The 12,604-nt window shown below is 40.1% G+C and overlaps 1 protein-coding gene across 7 annotated transcripts in view; it reads left to right on the top strand.

Moving 5' to 3' along the window:
- Positions 1–12,604, top strand: part of LOC145361758 (activating transcription factor 7-interacting protein 1-like) — a 165,182-nt gene that overhangs the window by 6,180 nt on the left and 146,398 nt on the right. The window lies entirely within an intron of this gene.

Here is a 12,604-nt window from a genome sequence, read left to right as displayed (position 1 = left end):
TAGATTTTGTCCTACCAGTGTGACAGAAATGATTTGCGTGTAAAACATGGGCAAATGAAATGAAGTGCATGCTATATGCGCACACTTGACTGAGAGCCATGTGTCCACAGTGTAAATATATTTCTTTTGTTTTTACCATTTTGATGTTGATGAGAGTTCTGTTTTTATAGAAAATGCTCGTTTGTATATAACGTTGTGTGATTAAATGTATTTAATTTTGGTCATGATTCATGAATTTGCCTGATTTCAATCTTAGGGCCTACTGAGATGAAGGAGGATTACTCGTTTAGCCCACTCACTAGCCTGGGTTGTCCATCATTAATCTATGTCCTTAAACATCTATCACTATGCAATAATACAGTAAAAGTTTGTACTATTTATAAAATACACTGCAGCATCTCACCAAGGGCCATACAATAGCACTTTGCAAACTCACGTTGGATTGCCTCCTGCAAGTTCCCTTCACAAGCCACACACCATCCTGAGTTGGAACATCTTCACTGACTCAAAATCCTAGAATTCCCTCCTAACAAGCACTGTAGGTCTACAAATTAATTTCAGTGATTTAAAGAAGGTTTAAGTTTGAGTGTCACAAGTAGGCTTACATTTTCACAGTAGCTTCATTGCAGTGTAAATCCCCTAGTTGCCACACTCCACCTGTTCGGGTACATTGAGGGCTAATTTAGCATGGCCAATGCAGCTAAACAGCATGTCTTTCGGACTGTGGGAGAAAACCGGAGTACCGTGAGGAAACCCACAGGTGACCAATGACTATGAGAGCAATCAAGGATAAGAATACATGTAATACACTCATCCCATGAAACAATATCTTAAAAATTGTGACGTAGAGCGGTTTCCTGCCCAATAATATAGAATTCTGCACAAAACTGAAGATTTGATTGAGCGTTCTGTATGGTTTCCCATCATTCATTTTCCTCACAGTTTACTTGAGATTTATATGAGGGCGTTGACAGTTATGTTGTGAGATGTGCTTGACCAGATTATCTGTCTGATGTTCTGGCACTTCGAATTGTGAGAGGCATTAAAATTCTGTGCAGAATGAATAGTCATACTTGGGGTGTCAACCATTGGTCTGTCTGTAGGTTATTTATAAAAGCTAGGATTTAATGTCGATGATAATTACGTTACTAAGTTCTGGAAAAGCCTAAAGATTACAATGGCAAGTGTGTAGTTCACTCAATATAACAAACACCACTTTATCCAATGGTGTTTGGTTTACTAGCAAGTTGGAAATGCTCCTAGATTGCAAATACTTGCTAAGTTTTGCTTCAATTTGTTTTTGCTATTTTCTTTATTTGTTGCTTTTTGCAGGAACTCTCCTGAAAGAAGCACTTTTCTGGTTCATGCAGGGTAGGTTAGGGACTGTTTTTCTTTTTGGTTCCTAAGTGAACATTAATCTGGTTCTAAGCTGCTATCAATGCAAGATCACTTTCAGCTTGTAATCATGCAAGGTTCCATTCTCCATTACCTAGCCTCAATGGAGAAGATTAATAAATTTGTAAGTGAAGTGGAAGATCTGTTTATATTTTGTTTTGATGTGCGCATCAGTGTGGCACAATGGTTAGCACAGCTGCCTCAGCGCCAGGGACCTGGGTTCGATTCCTGGCTGGGGTCACGGTCTGTGTGGAATCTGCGAAGGTTTCCTCTGGATGCTCCAATTTCCTCCCACAGTCTGAAAGACATGTTGGTTAGGTGTGTTGGCCATGCTAAATTCTCTGTGTACCCAAACAGGTGCCAGAGTGTGGCGACCAGGGGATTTTCTCAATAATTTCATTGCAGTGTTAATGTAAGCCTACTTGTGACAGTAATAAATACCACTTAAACACATAGGCCAGACTTCCACTCCCTCATTGATCTTTGCGATTCATAAAATCATTGAAATAAACTTTTTTAGTGTTCCTGGTTTCTAGTATTGCACAGAACTGTTTGACTTTTTTTTAACTATATTGTTAGAAGTATAAAAATGTATCATGGATTCATTGGGATGTTTCTGGAATGAGGTGTTTTAGTTACGGGAAGGGAGTTGAAAATTTGGGGCATTTTGTATGATAGCAATATGAAAACCTGATTTGAGACCTTCTAGATTATAAGGGATGATTGAGGTAAATTGTTATTTATTAATAAACCAGGCAGCAACTTAAGATCACCATTTATTGAATAAAGTTTATTGGTCACAAGTAGGCTTACATTAACACTGCAATGAAGTTACTGTGAAAATTCCCTAACATGTGATTTCAAAATTATTTGAGGTCATAAGTCAAAAAAACAATTTTGGCTCCTAATTTAGACTTGGTATTAGAACAAAGAACAGTACAGAATAGAAACAGGCCTTTGGCCCTCCAAGCCTGTGTCGATCACATTTACCTATCTAAACCAACCACTTATATTTCTCTCTTCCCCATTTGTTTGTATGCCTATCAAGATAAGTATTGGGGAATGAACTGGGCGAGGTGATTGATGTTTCAGTGGGGGGAGAAGTTTGGATAGTCGTGAATAATTACAAGAGTGGCCCTGGAGTGAGGATGTTTAATTGGGTGAGGGCAGATGTGTATTGGGAGTAGCTATTTGAGGGCAAATCCACAACTGGTGTGTGGGAGGCTTTTAAAGGCCTGCCTGGGATTTCAATCAACTGGCATGTCCCCCCCCAAAAATGAAGGATAGAAATGGCAGGATTTGGGAACCGTGGATGATGAGAGAAACTGTAAATTTTAGTCAAAAGGTGAAAGGAAACATGTAGTAGGTCTAGGCATGTAAAAACTGACAAAGCCCTTGAGTATAGGAGGGCTTAAAGGGGCCTTTAGCAAACAGGGTCAAGAAGAATCCTAAGCCCTTTTATGTGCATATTCGGAGGAAGAAGGTAGCAAGAGAAAGAGTAGGCCCACTCAAGGACAATGGAGGGAAGTTATGCGTGGGGCCACAGGAAGTGGGTGAAATCCTTAGTGAGTACTTTACCAGTACTCATCAAGGAGAAGGACAGATGTTGAGGTCAAGGATAGGTGTGTGAACACTCTTAAGAATGTCAATATCTCAAAGCAGGAAGTGTTGAGTATTCTAAATTGCATGAAGGTAGACAAGTACCTGGGGCCGATGGGATCTATCTCAGGTTACTGCGGGAGGCAAGGAAAGAAATAGATGGGGCCTTAACAGATATCGTCACATCCTTTTTGACTACGGGCAAGGTTCCAGAGGACTGGAGAATAGCCAATGTTGCTCTCTTGCTGAAGAAAGAAAGCAGGGATAATCCAGCAAATTGTAGGCAGGTAGCCTGATGTCAGTGGTGGGGAAGCTTTTGGAGAAGATACTGAGGGATAGGGTATATGCACACTGGGAAGAAAATGAACCAGTTAGTAGTGACAGGAAGCGTGGTTTTGTATGGGAAAGGTTATGTCTCACTAACTTGATTGAGATTTTTGAAGAGGTGACAGATAATAAAGGAAGGGCTGAGGATATGGTTTATTTGGACTTTAGTAAGGTGTTTGACAAGATCCCATGTGGCAGACTGTTAGAAAAATTAAAAGCACATGGGATTCAGGTTGGCTGGCTAGATGGATACAGAACTGGCTTGGGTGTAGAAGACGAGAATAGCAGTGGAAGGATGTTTTTCAGAATGGAGATCTGTAGCTCAGTGTTGGGATCTCTGTGGTATATGTAAATGATCTGGAAGAAATTGTGGGTGGTCTGATTAGTAAGTTTGCAGATGACACGAAGATTGGTGAAGTTGCTGATAGTGTCAGGGAATTATCAGAGGATACAACAGGATATAAATAGATTGGAGACTTGGGCACAGAAATGGCAGATGGAGTTTAACCCAGACAAATGTGAGACGATGCACTTTGGAAGATCAAATGTAAGTGTGAATTATACTGTAAATGGCAGAATCCTTAAGAATATTAACATACAGAGGGATCTGGGTGCGCACGTCTCCAGTTCTCTAAAAGTAGTAACATGTGGCATGCTTGACTTCATCAGCTGGGGCACTGAGTACAAGAGTTGGGAAATGATATTGCATCTTTATGAAACCTTGGTTAGGCCGCATTTGGAGTATTGCTTGCCGTTCTGGTCACCACACTACCAGAAGGACGTGGAAGCTTTAGAGAAAGCACAAAGAAGTTTCACAAGAATGTTGCATGGTCTCGAAGGTGTTGGCTATGAGTAGAGGTTGAACAAACTAGGATTGTTTTCACTAGAAAGACGGAGGATGAGGGAAGACCTGATAGAGCTCAACAAAATTGAGAGGCGTAGACAGGGTGAATAGTCAGCGGCTTTTTCCCAGGATGGAAGTGTCAACTACAAGGGAGACAGGTTCAAGGTAAGAAGGGGAAAGTTTAAGGGAGATGTGCGGAGGAAGTGTTTCACACAGTGGTGGGTGTCTGCCAGACAATGTGGTGGAAGCAGGTATGTTAGCTAGGTACATGAATAGAGGGATGTGGACCAAGGGTTTTTTAAAAGTTAGGGCATCATGATTGGCACAGGCTATGAGGGCCTGTTCCTGTGCTGTACTTTTGTTCTTTGCTTGTAATTCATCCGCCAAGAATGACCCTTAAATTGGTTCGTAAATCGAAGTCCATTCTGTGGCAGTGGGATTAATGCAACTTTAGTGATAGTTATTATTGGTATAGACTCGATGAGCTGAAGGGCCTTTTCTGTGCTGTATGACTATTTATCATTTAGGAATTCAGTGTTTCACTGTTTAAAATCTGTACCCTCTTCACTCTTCGTGGTTTTTAATTATTTAATATACTACTATCAGTTCTGTCCTTCATCACAACCAAATTTCTGCAGCATTTCTTCATAACCCAGACCTCCAGACAACAGTTCATCTTTTTTCTGAGTGACCAAGCTCAGTAGAAAAGGTTCACCCACCACAAACCGCTTTCTCTCTAGTGGACGCCTTGGTGGTTATTTTCCAGACGTCGCTGGATTCCGGGGAAGTGCCGGATGATTGGAAAACGGCTAATGTTACGCCGTTGTTTAAGAAGGGTGCCAGGCAAAAGGCGGGGAATTATAGGCCGGTTAGTTTAACGTCTGTGGTATATAAAATGTTAGAATCTGTCATTAAGGAGGAAATTGCAAGGCATCTTGAAGGGAATTGCTTGATAGAGCAGACGCAGCACGGTTTCATTAAAGGGAAGTCGTGTCTGACAAATTTACTGGAGTTCTATGAGGATGTGTCTAGGGCGGTGGATAGAGGAGAGCCGGTGGATGTGGTCTTTCTGGATTTTCAGAAGGCGTTTGACAAAGTACCTCACAAGAGGTTATTGCAGAAGGTCGAGGGACATGGAGTTGGGGGTAGGGTGTTAGCGTGGATAGAGGATTGGTTGTCAAATAGGAGGCATGGAGTGGGGGTCAACGGGTGCTATTCGGATTGGCGGATGGTGACTAGTGGAGTGCCCCAGGGGTCAGTGCTGGGGCCTCAGCTTTTTACCATTTATATAGATGATCTGGAGGAGGGAACCGAGTGTAGGGTGTCGAAATTTGCTGATGACACTAAGATTGGTGGAACAGCAAATTGTGCGGAGGGTGTGGAGAGTCTGCAGAAGGATCTAGATAGGCTGGGCGAATGGGCCAGGAAATGGCAAATGGAATTTAATGTTGGCAAGTGTGAGGTGGTCCACTTTGGTAGGAAGAATGGTAGGAAGGATTATTACTTACGGGGCGAAAAACTGCAGCAGGCGACGGTGCAGAGGGACCTCGGGGTCCTTGTGCATGAGTCGCAAAAACCCAGCTTGCAGGTGCAGCAGGTGGTCAGGAAGGCGAATGGGATGCTGGCCTTCATAGCGAGGGGGATTGAATATAAAAGTAGGGAGGTCTTGCTGCAGCTGTATAGGGCATTGGTGAGGCCGCAGCTGGAGTACTGTGTGCATTTTTGGGCGCCGCACCTGCGCAAAGATATTTTGGCCTTGGAGGGAGTGCAGAGGAGGTTTACTAGGCTGATACCGGAGTTGAGGGGTTGAGCTATGAGGAGAGGCTGAATAAACTGGGCTTGTACTCGTTAGAGTTTAGAAGAATCAGGGGAGATCTCATTGAGATGTATATGATGATGAATGGGATGGATAGGATAGAGTTCTGACGAAAGGGTCAACGTTAACTGTTTCTCTCTGCAGATGCTGCCAGACCTGCTGACTATCATAAGAACATAAGAAATAGGAGCAGGAGTAGGCCATCTAGCCCTTCGAGCCTGCCCCGCCGTTCAAGATCATGGCTGATTTGTCGCTGCTCAGTTCCCCTTTCCCGCTTTCTCCCCATAACCCTTAATCCCCTCTCTTATCAAAAACCCATCAACCCGCGTCTTAAAAATATTTAGCGAGGCAGCCTCCACCACTTCAATGGGCAGAGAATTCCAGAGATTCACCACCCTTTGAGTGAAGAAGTTCCTCCTCAACTCCGTTCTAAACTGCCCCCCTTTTATCTTGAGGCTGTGCCCCCTAGTCCTACTGTCTTTTTTGAGCGGGAAGAGTCTCTCCACCTCTATCCTATCCATCCCATTCATCATCATATACGTCTCAATGAGATCTCCCCTCATTCTTCTAAACTCTAACGAGTAAAAGAATGGAGGAATGAACGTATAACTGCTGAGGAGGCAGATGTCTTTAAGGCCACTGTTTCTCGATTTCCTCCATCCTCTTTCTCCCTCTTCCTGCCATGGGATTGACTGCAGTGGCTGTTTAAAATCATGCAAAAAGAAGAGCAACAATGTATTTGACAAGAAGCCAGCATTGTGGGCATGTCACTTCCTTTGGCATAAATACTGAAGTATATTTGTAGTTTCGTGTACAGTTGATATTTAAGGCGCAATGATTTCAAAGTCTATACAGAATGCTCATAAGTATCCTTGAAATACATTTGTATGATATGACTTTTCCAACTACTAGTTTTGGATGAATTATTGTGGAGGAGGTATAATGCTGATCTGATCTTTTTGCTTTTTCCCTATAAAGAGCCATATAATGAAAATAACTTAGTAATTGCTGTTAGAAGATGCAATAGTGCATTACCAACGCAGGAAAAATCCATTTAGGCCAACATGCTGTTTCATTAATTATATTTGGAAATTCTCACCCTTATTCATATCATTGCTATAATGTTATGTATAAATGATTCAAAAATTTCTTTGATCAAACAAAAACTTGGAACGACAACCTCTAATTGAGCTGGATTTCTTAATTATTTTGGTTGAGAATATCTCTCTGAATATTCTGTTTTTGTGGAAATTCCAGCAACGGCATTGTAACTCCACACACAAGTATTTCATGATCCTGATCTCAAGCAACCCAACAAGAAATCTAAGATTTCACATTTTTGTATTATAATTTAACGATCGGTTCCAAGTTCATATGTTCTGCATTTAAGTTAAATATTAATTTTATTCCGAGGTTGCCTGATTGGATGGTAATCAGTGATGAATGTTCCATCGCAATGATGTCAGCTGTGAAGTTCACATGTAGGATGTGTCCAAGGACTGGGTGCAGAGAGGAAACTGTCCCAAAGGCTCAACTGCCACCATAGAAAAGTCACACATCCCAAACAAACTTTCACCAGCTGACATATTTTGATATATTTGAAGGAAAACTAACAGACAGGAGAAAAATCTCCACAGGCTCGGCTGGAGTATTAGGATAGTGATTGTACTGAGAACCAACTGCCTCTTTTTTAATTTGTAACACTTTTATTGCAACATTAAAGCACCAAATGTTCCCATTGTAACAGTTTTTCATCACAGGGGAACTGCTGCTCCAACCTTGGGAAAGATAATTAATTTTGTATAAGACAGAGCTTCCCCTGCCACCATTGCTTGCAGTTTTCTTTGTAATGATGCATGCATTGCAGAATTACTTTTGATTTGACTTGTGATATGAAATTAGTTAATTGGACTATCTTTGAAAGAATGCCCATAACAAAAACGTTTGTTTGAAACTTGTGTGAATAAAGTGAGATTTTAGGAGCTTCTTCACCTGAAGAGATGCTTTGATTTGCAGTCAGCTCTGAAGGCTAATTGCTCTGAGGTGGGGTATAACTTTGTTGAACATTCAAACTTTGAATGAAATCTGGAACAACAAATCTCATGATTTGAATTTCTCCCCTCAATTTTCAGAATTGCCTCCAGATAGTTTTCTGAAGTTTCATAGAAAATGTTGAGTAACATTTTAGACCTGATTTTATGCAGCAATATTAAATCCAGTCATTGTGAAGGGCAATTGGAGTCTTAGTAAATGAATTGTACGCTTGATTGAGTGAGTTGCATTGGCTGAATGGTCATTTTTCTTGTTGCTTTCCAATGGTGTTGAATGGAGTTCTTCATAACGCACTCCATTTTTAAAAAAAAACCATGGAAAGTAATTGTTCAGAATTGAATAACATGAAGTGTTATATACTTTTGGTGTAAGTGAGGTTAAAATAAGTGTGATTTTAGTATATGTTCAGTTTTCAGATTTATGGATAAAGGATTCCCTGCAGATTTGTACATCAGCTATATTCATTTTTCCAAACTCCCTTGCACATTCCACTATATCAGTTGATAATATTTTCACCCCTGGGAGTCAGTAGGATGTTTATTTGAAGCTATACTTCAGGCTTTGAACACCAGAGGTAAGCTGGCTGCAGTGCTAAGGAAGAGCTGCATTGTTAAAGTGATTCACTTGTGTTGCTGCCCTCATTTGGGTGAACTTGAGATTTCATGGCCTTCTTTGGAAGGACAGGTAGTTATCCCAGGTGATACAACTACCTCGGCAAATATCACCAGAAGATAGGTCAGCTGATCATTCTTCTTGCTATTTAAATGGTCTCTTTGTTTAATCGTACGTATCTCCAGTCCTTTTACATGTAATCAGGCACTATTTTGGATTTTTTTTCAGTATTGCAGTTGTATTTTAGTAGAGCCAGTGGAAGTCACTAAAACCAGCCAGTCTCTTTGAATCTTTCAAATTTTTTGCTAAGGTATTGCAGTGATTGATATATTACCAGTTGTTTTCTTTCCTTGTTGATGATAACTGTTGGTTGTGGTCCTAGGAATGCTAGCTTCTAGCAATTAACCAAGTCATAATTCACCAGTTGGGACAAGGCATTCATCAGCTGGGAATTGGGACAGTGATTAATAGACTATTAGGAGACAAACAAATATGATCCTGTTTTTTGTTCATTATCTGTGTTGCATTTTGCTATAGTGGTCTTTGGACAGCAGTGATAAGCAGGAACTTAGGCTAGTTTTTCCTCAACTCTCCTTTTTACTCCAGCAGTAAGTTGCCTTCAGAACAGTTCTGATGCTAGCTGCCCTCCTGTACCTCATGGTGGCAGTTACAGGAGTCAAAATGGTGTAAACAAGTTTGCTCAACATCAGCCAAAATTGTGATCTTTCAGGAAGACTCACTGCGTAGTAATTGCAAGTAGGAACGACTGCTGCTTTTTGTCAGTAGGACCTTAACTGCAACCCAGATCACCATCGAATCTTGGTCTGAAAGGCTTACTATTTATAACTAAGTCCTGCAAATCAGGAGTTCTCTACAATGTGATGCATTTAAGACTATGTAAAATTGGGCTACTCAAACAGGGGAGGTACTTATATCAATAAGGTTTTATTCCTACAATGAAAAGGAATAGTGCCAAAATGGCAATCCAGGGAATTGTACAGCAATTAGCATAATGCCAGTAGTAAGTAAGGTATTAAATCTTTAAGATCAGATAACAAACATCTGTAGATGAAAAAGATAAATACTCAGCATGACTTGCTCAAGCCAGCATCCTGATTTAACCAACCTGTTTATGAGGAATGCCTTGAATTATCTGCTAGATCAGTGTTTCCTCCCTTCCTGCCCCTCCCATCCCAACCCAGCTTCTCATGAAGAACATGCGCGCAAAGATGTTTTCCATTGTTAACACCATTTCGTTTGCATTTAAAAGTGACTCACGATCCCCAAAATGAATTAGAAGATCCCTGTGTTGGTGGATCCTGAACTCTAGTGCTCAAGAAGCAAGCTACCAGTCACAAAACAGTGGAGACCAACTAAAACTAATATCTTGAAGAACCTGTTTTAAAACAGATCTTCAATCTTGGCAATTCTCAGTGGCCTACTGCACAAAACCCAAGTTCCTAGAATCAAGCGCACTAACATGGTGGGTTTCATGCAATGCAGAAGCACCTTTTTTAATATTGATCATCGTGCAATTGGGAACTTTTTTACAGTGTTTTGAATTATACTGCTTTGGAACACAGAACTTTTCAATGATTTTCCTGCTTTTGCCAACCACCCCTAGGGCTGAACTCCACTTAAATTATGCAAATAGTACACTCAACTCATATAATCAGGAAAGTGGATGTGTAGTATAGTGGTATATAAGATTTGTTATTTTAATCTTAATTGTACTAAATTTAAGAACTATGCGTCTCTTGGATTGATATTTGGATATGCCATGTAGAAACTAGTTGCTGGTGACTCTGGTTGAGCACATGGGGTAATGTTGTTCCTGTAATCCCTTGTGTTGGGTTTAAGTACTTCAGAATTTACATCAGCTTTTTTTTAATCCAGGTAAGAGAGAACTATTCTTAAATATTAAATTCGTCTAGACATCTTATTTAACACCTGTGCCATTGTGCATTGACTCCTAATGTAAATTGTTGGATGCGGAGCGTATGATATTTTAAACCCTTTTTTGTGCAGTTAAAACTGCTGATTCTTAGCACAGAGATTTTCTAAAATAAACCCAGTTATTGAATAATGGATAGCAGCCAGAATATTTTAATTCTCCGTCAGTGTGATACAGAGCTTATCCTGCTGCGCTATCTCCACTGACATTTTGTGGAAAATGGGTTAATATGTTAAGTACACATTTTAGTGCATTCAGTTTGTTGTTTTTGACACAAACACTACAATGGTTTTTGGAACAGCAGTGTTCTGGTAGTAGTATTTTTTCCAAAGTGATAAATAAGATCCAGGAGTAACTTGAAATAAATTGAATGGTTTGGCCAGTTCCCACTGATGTGAGCTCCTGAAATAGCAGCAGGCAAGGGAGCCATTTTGTGCATTCTGCTGGGACTCTGGCATCCTCCATTATGCAAAGAGCTCAGCAGCTGGAATCATGTGATCAGAGATTGCTTAGAACCTCAGATATCCCCTTTCACTACCTGATTTTCCTAATCCAGTTTCTTTCACACACAATGCTGTGTGCAGGAGGATCTCTCTTTGTAATCTGACTGTTTATCATTCAGAGAGCTGCTAATTGTGTAATGCTTATGTGGAGTGATGTTCTGTGTTCTTAGTGAAGGAACTTATTGTCGACAGTTTCTAACTATTTTTGTGTTTGAACATCTAAAATACCTCATTTATTTTTTGTCTTTAATGGGCTATTCAAAACTAGATTTGAATTTCTACCTACTTGAAACTCCTGGGGGGTGAGTGTGGGGGAGGGGGTATTGGGAGGCTGCTATGAAGCCATGAGCAAGTTTTTTTTAGAAAACTGAAGCAAAAATATCTCTATCACAGTTTTCACTGTTTGGAAAGCTGTTTACAACCTCCAGGAGACAGGAATAAAAAAAACTTCTTGCAGACTGTCGTGAGTAATTTTTCTGTATGTTTTTTTTAAGGGATCAATTCTAACAGGCAATTCTTTCTCTTTCTCTCCCTGCCCACCCCCCCCCCCCAAAAAAAATCAAGCTTCCCAATTACCTTATTTTTGATCATCTGAAGGAATTGGGCATTTGATTGCCATGATTATTTCAGTGTGCTTACCGCGTGCAAGTGGCAAACATCACAAGGCCTTCAGTGTTGTCCTTGGGTTGACCTTGCACGTCTTTCCAGTTGTATTCCTAGTATACTTCTCCCCAATTTTATTCACTAATTTTTGGTGCTTTGTTCTCTATATCTGTTATTTGGCTAACCAAGTTTCTTGGTTAACGTTAGATCTATGCTGTCTGCTGCAACATGGTGTTTGATGCAATCATTTCCTTTTTTCTGAGTAATTCTTGCAGTGTAACTAGATCTGACGCAAAACTAACATTAGAAGGCTATGTATATATGTTGAAACAGCACATATAGAACATATGCTATTATAGAGGATAATGCATGGTGACCAGCCTGCTCTTTATTTCACAATTGCAAAGATGTGTTATAACTGGCGAGTTCTGTGAGCGTGAGTCATCTAGATCTTTCTCACCCACCAGTGAAATCCAGTGAAATGAAAAGCAGATTGTGCTGCTGGCTGTGTACTTAACATAGTAAGCGAGAAAATGGAACAAAGAGGAGGGAACATTTCTAGTTTCAATAAAGTAAATTATCATTGATGTATTGGTAATGAAAGCATGATGTAATTTAAATTTGAGGTGTTGGATATTTTTAGTACTGTGAAAATTGTAGAGTAAAATATTAAATACCTTATATATAGCACTAGTATGTTCCCTGACTACGTAAGTAATTTTTAAAGGGGTTTTAATTTTAAGGAAGTGAACCTAGAAAACCAGCCTCATTCTATTTTAAGATTAAAATTGAGGTGTTTATTTTGGTTTTAATTGACTTTAAATCACTTGGGGGAAGAAAAAGTAATTTATAGTTCTGGAAAAGGAAGGAGTCACACACGTTTTGAGTGGGGCATAAAT

Source organism: Carcharhinus amblyrhynchos, chromosome 35 (assembly GCF_965287045.1).
Source record: "Carcharhinus amblyrhynchos chromosome 35, sCarAmb.v2.hapA, whole genome shotgun sequence".
In the NCBI taxonomy this organism is placed as follows: Eukaryota; Metazoa; Chordata; class Chondrichthyes; order Carcharhiniformes; family Carcharhinidae; genus Carcharhinus; species Carcharhinus amblyrhynchos.
This window is presented reverse-complemented; position numbering and strand designations above follow the sequence as displayed.